The following is a 5,861-nucleotide window of genomic DNA, read 5'->3' on the forward strand; positions in this document are numbered from 1 at the left end:
GTCCAGGGTAGGAGATGGTGAGTATCACGTGGGGGAACAGTAGGACAGGGACCAGCAGAGAGAGTGGGGGAGGAGGAACAGCAAGGCAGCTAATGAACATCACACAGCACAAGTGAGGCTTTAGCTGTTCTGAGAGGATTTTCAGACATAAGGAGGGAATAAAGGTTTAAAAAGTGGAATTCACACAGTTTGATTTCTCACCATGCAGGCCATCACATTTGTTTTCCATCTTCAGCTCTGGCCGGTGCTGCACAAATGAAGGTTTGTTTAAAGTCTGACTCACCCAAAGCACTCTGGTACGTCCGCATTGTCAAAAATCCATCACAGCAGAGCTGCAGAGGAAATTAAACCACTTGGAAAAATATAAAAAATGTTTGGTTACTATGGAACCTGGCTTTGAACTAACAGACACAAGGAAAATTGGAGGCAACAAGACTTGAGTCTGATGTTCATTTGGCCTCGTGCACTAAGTGTGGCTGCAGCCACAGGATCTGTTTGCCCAGAGCTGAGCACTGCTGTGCAGGGAGCAGCGTGCATTCAGCCAGCTGCAGCTCAGCCTCCCTTGTAAGGCTGCTGTCATGGCCATGCCTTAGCACAACCAGCCTCTTCAGGATGGTGCTTCCACTGCCTAGAATGACTTGATGTAGATATTATCCCCCTTTGATGGGAATTTCTTTTCTGATTTAATTGCCTTTGGTTTTAACAGAGAAAGCTATCATGTTGAATGGCTGGCTGTAAAGCTGCAAAGCTGTAGCTTAGAGCACAGAACATGCGAATGGTCAGGATGCTGAGGGTAGGAGAAGGCAGAAAATGCATGCTGTATTTGCAAAATTCTTGGCATTGAACATCCCCTTTCCCCCCAATCAAGCACCTGCTGGAGCTTCGTGATGGTGCATGATGCAAACATGCTGATCAGCAACGTGATGACCAGGACCCCATGACTGACAGCCATCATGGTGCTGAAAATCAGCAATGAGTCCAAAGCAAAGAATTCTCTAGCAAAAAGAAAAAAATAAAGCATTCACACATCCCGGCAGGCTGTGACTTCTGCATTGTGTTGCCACAAATGGAATAAATCCTGACTCCATAGAAGTAAGAGAAGAAAGAGGCACAAGATACCTGTTACCACTGCTGTGTGTGTGTGCTTTGGAGGACTCTCCAAAGAAATGACACATCCCAATGAAATATCATCCACTAAGCAGTTTTGCTGAGGAATCTCACTCCCTGGTTAAATCCAACCCAACCAGTCCTTTGTCAAAAAGTCCAGACAAGGGTTGGACAGAAGCACAGAGCTGTGCCATGCAAATGTAAACTAACAGAAAAACACTTCTTGTTGATGGCAACACTGAACTAGTGGCACCTGAGGCTCTTGATATCTAACAGGGAAATTAATGAGGGAGGAAAGGGAATGAAGGGTGGGAGTGTTTTTTTTTTTGTTGTTTTTTTTTTTTTTATGTTCTGACTGCCTCAGTGAGGAATGAAGCTACAGGAAGGAGGAAAACACTGAAAATTCAGATGCCAAAGAATAACTTAGAAATGTGAAAGTGCATAGATCAGCCACAGTGCCTGAAGCACATCCTGGGCTCCAAAGAAAGCACTGACTTGTTTGAAGGGCAGAGAGGAGAAAAGCAAACACAGAGCCAATTTCCAAAGGAAAACAGTGGGATACAAAGAATCCCTCTTCTATACAGACGATAGCCAATGTCACTCTGGTCTTCAAGAAGGGCAAGAAGGAGGATCCGGTAAACTACAGGCCAATCAGTCTCACCTCTGTCCCTGGAAAGGTTCTTTCAGCTTGTTCTGGATGCCATCTCCAAGCAATTGGAAGAGAAGAAGGTTATGAGGAGTAGTCAGCATGGATTCACCAAGGGGAAGTTGTGCTCGACCAAACTCGTTGCCTTCTATGATGGCATCACCAGCTGGGTAGATGGTGGGAGAGCAGTGGATGTCATCTACCTTGACTTTAGCAAGGCTTTCAATACTGTCTCCCATGACATCCTGCTAACAATGATGGGAAAGTGTGGGATAGAGGAGTGGACAGTAAGGTGGGTTGAGAACTGGCTGACTGGCCACGCTCAGAGGACAGCGCAGAGTCTGGCTGGAGACCTGTAACTAGCGGTGTTCCCCAGGGGTTGGTGCTGGGTCCAGTCTTGTGCAGCGTCTTCACTGACAACCTTGATGAGGAAATAGTGTCTGCCCTCAGCAAGTACACCAATGATACAAAGCTGGGAGGAGTGGCTGACATGCCAGAAGGCTGTGCTGCCATTCAGCAAGACCTGGACAGCCTGGAGAGCTGGGCAGGAAGAAACCAAATGAAGTTTAATAAGAGCAAGTGTAGAGTCCTGCACCTGGGAAGGAACAGCTACATCAGTACAGGCTGGGGGATGACCTGCTGGAGAGGAGCTCTGAGGAGAAGGACTTGGGGGTCCTGGTGGATGACAGGTTGACCATGAGTCAGCAGTGTGCCCTGGTGGTCAAGAAGGCCAAGGGGATCGTGGCATGCATTAAAAGGAGTGTGGCCAGCAGGTCAAGGGAGGTGATCCTCCCCCTCTGCTCTGCCCTGGTCAGGCCTCACCTGGAGTACTGTGTCCAGTTCTGGGCTCCCCGGTACAAGAAAGACAGGGATCTCCTGGAAAGAGTCCAGCAGAGGGCCACAAAGATGATACGGGGCCTGGACCATCTTCCCTGTGAGGAAAGGCTGAGAGACCTGGGTCTGTTCAGCCTGGAGAAAAGAAGATTGAGAGGGGATCTCATCAATGTGTATAAATACCTGAGGTGTGGGAGACAGAGGGATTTGGCCAACCTCTTTTCAGTGTTCTGTGGGGACAGGACAAGGGGCAATGGCCACAAAATGGAGCCCAGGAAGCTCCGCACCAATATGTGAAAGAACTTCTTCACGGTGAGGGTGATGGAGCACTGGAACAGGCTGCCCAGGGAGGTTGTGGAGTCTCCTTCCCTGGAGATATTCAGGGATGCCTACCTGGGCAGCCTGCTCTAAGGAACATGCTTTGGCAGGGAGGTTGGACCCAATGATCTTTTGAGGTCCCTTCCAACCCCTTCAATTCAGTGATTCTGTGATTCTCTGATTCTGAGCCATTTGGAAAGAGATGAGAGAATCCTTGGAACAGCTCTTCCCAGCAAAGCAGGTTTCACTTATGCTCCAGAATGAACTGATAAAATTACTATATGAAATGTTTGGAAGGGAAAAAGCAGAATAAGTTCAGAGGCTCTATAGCTCAGGGGTTAGAGCACTGGTCTAGTAAACCAGGGGTCGTGAGTTCAAATCTCACTGGAGCCTTGGGAGCGCATGTGCCTCCTGAAGATCCAACATGCTTTGTCTTTCTGCTTTTTCCTTAAACATTGCTCACATCATTTTCATCAGCATCCATTCAAGCCTAAGTAAAACGCAAACATCATAGAGCACGTACACCAAATAACAAGCAGAGAGAAATAGCAATGGTCAGATCTAAACCCTTGAATGAATATACTCAAATGTTATTAAAGTACAAGAATTGGAGATAGGAAAAAAGTAATAATGTCATTTAAAGCCATATGAATCCCACAAACATTGCAAAGCTCATTGATGAGTGAATCTGGGATGGCTGCTGGATACTCAGTCAGCTCTGGTTCATCTCTGCATACTTCAGCACAACAATGAAATTATGTTTCCAGAGTTCAGTAATTACAGATTTGGCAAAGAAATAATAAATATCATTTCTGGAGGAAGAGTAACAATGGTTATATACAGAGGTTTTTGGAGAAGAGTGGGCTAGAACATTCCCATTTTTTATGGAAAAAGGAAAGGCTGGGAATTGAACTTATTTTTGCACCTTGAGTTCAATTAATTGCAGTTTAGATTTATGGGATTTCATACACTACATTTAGACTTTTCCCATGTTTTTTTGCTCATTTTCAAGTAGGTTTTCTATTTTGTTCCATCAAAATGATCCAAAACATCAACGTAAAGGAACATTTCTGGATTTGAAAAGGGGATTTTCCATCCACGGGTGGGAAAAAAGAAACCTTATAGGTCTGAAACATTTTTATCTTGTGGAGGTGGACATGGCTCCTGATGCCTTCCCTTCATTCTGTTTCCTTACAGCTCTGATTTCCCCAAGCAAAGAGCATGTTCCACTGCTGGTGGGATGATGCATTTTCTCCACATGAGACGTGACCTGCAGGAATTTCCTAGCTTCCCTCTGTATATATCACAGTGAGGCTAAAGAAACAAAAGCCAGCAGGGTTCCCATTAATCTGCAGCCTAATAAACTAGCACAAGTTATTGTTATTTTAACCGAAGATACTGGAAAATGGAAAGATGTGATAGTGTTTTACTAAAAGGGAATTTGTCCCTAGACTGTTGTGGCTATATGCCTGTTTACCCTGCCCCTCTTTCCAGCTTATCTCTTTATTTTGTTTTTATATGACACCACTGAGCAATATCCAAAAAGATATTTGTGGTTCAAGTTCATTTCTGCGATCGGACTCACAGTTTCAGCTTAGCTGAGGCTGATAATGATGGAAATGTTCCTTTGAAAAATTAATGTCTTTCATCTCTGCAAAGATGACAAATGTTCAGGATACGTTTTGCTGAATCCTTAATCTACACTGTACTTAATATTAATGTAAAAACTCTTCTTCCAGAAACCCTGTTGCAACACATAACACCAAACATACTGATGCTATTTGTTAAAAATGGGCTTGATGTGATGATGGCTTTTAACAGCAGTCCTTGGACTGATCCTAGCTAAATCCCTTCACATCAATCACCCGTCATCTCTTTTTCTGCTGAAGATAAAGCTTTTCAAAGATAGAGTTTGGCAGGAAGGGTGAAGATGCCAAAGACCTTTAGACCAAAATCTTGAAGCCCATGTAAATGTGGGAGGGAGGAAGACTAGCTCTTCATCTTCATCAACCTGTGAAATGGAAATGTTCACATGAGTTCAGTATTGCAGACAAGTTTGTGTGGCTTTGCCGCAAGGGTGTAGCAAGACTGGTCCCCGTATGTGTTTACTTGGGAAGAACTTCCACTCTTTAAACTCATGACCTTCTCTAATCCAGACCGAGACAGTCTTTCATTGCTTTGTTTGGAGAGGTTTAAATGCATCTTCCTGTATATCCTAGAAAACTTGGTTTTCATGTTTTCCTGAAAACTTCAGAATACCACTTCTATTAAAAATAAAATAAAATAAAGTATCTTAGATACTTTTCATTTCTCTGGCGTGTTTTTCATTCTTGGGTCTCCCTCCAAGGGTTGCATCAATCTGGACAGAGAAATCATTTATTCTAATATAAACAACATTGAACTTTGTGGCACAGCAGCCTGGATCATTGAGGTGCCCACAGCCCTTCCCTGAATCCATGGACCAGCTGTGTTTCTGTCTCAGCATGTCTGAGCACAGGGTCTAGAGTCAGAAATTCAGCCTATATGGTGAGAAAAAATCCTGCCCTTACTGCTCTGGCTTGGTTATACACAGCCACACTTTCCATTTCCATTTATTTCCCCTTCAGGGCTGAAAAGTTCCCTGTTACCTCAGAGGAGTTCTTGGTGTTGAGCTTTCTTCAAAACAAAATCCCATGTCCTTCTTACCATTCCTCTTACATAAGTGTTCGTAAGTTAAGTAAATTCTAGTGAAGGCCATATATGTCTCAACTAAACTATTTCTTAAGCCATATGGGAAACAACTGACAAATCATTTAATCCAGAGAGGGAAACTTTGAGCAAGAGCCAGTGAAAATGTTCCCCTGTTTACAGAGTTTTTAGATTTAGAAATACAATTTAGGCTAATGTTGATTAAAATCTAACATACAAGCGTATCAAATGACAGCCTTATAGCCTCACCCCAGATGAAAAATAACTA

The 5,861-nt window shown here is 43.9% G+C and overlaps 1 non-coding gene across 1 annotated transcript; it reads left to right on the forward strand.

The window, feature by feature from the left end:
* Positions 1 to 3,225: 3,225 nt before the first annotated feature.
* TRNAT-AGU (transfer RNA threonine (anticodon AGU)) lies at positions 3,226 to 3,298 on the forward strand. Its single transcript has one exon. It is a non-coding gene; the product is annotated as a tRNA-Thr (tRNA).
* The last annotated feature ends 2,563 nt before the right edge of the window (positions 3,299 to 5,861 follow it).

This window comes from Anas acuta, chromosome 20, assembly GCF_963932015.1.
Source record: "Anas acuta chromosome 20, bAnaAcu1.1, whole genome shotgun sequence".
Lineage (NCBI taxonomy): Eukaryota > Metazoa > Chordata > Aves > Anseriformes > Anatidae > Anas > Anas acuta.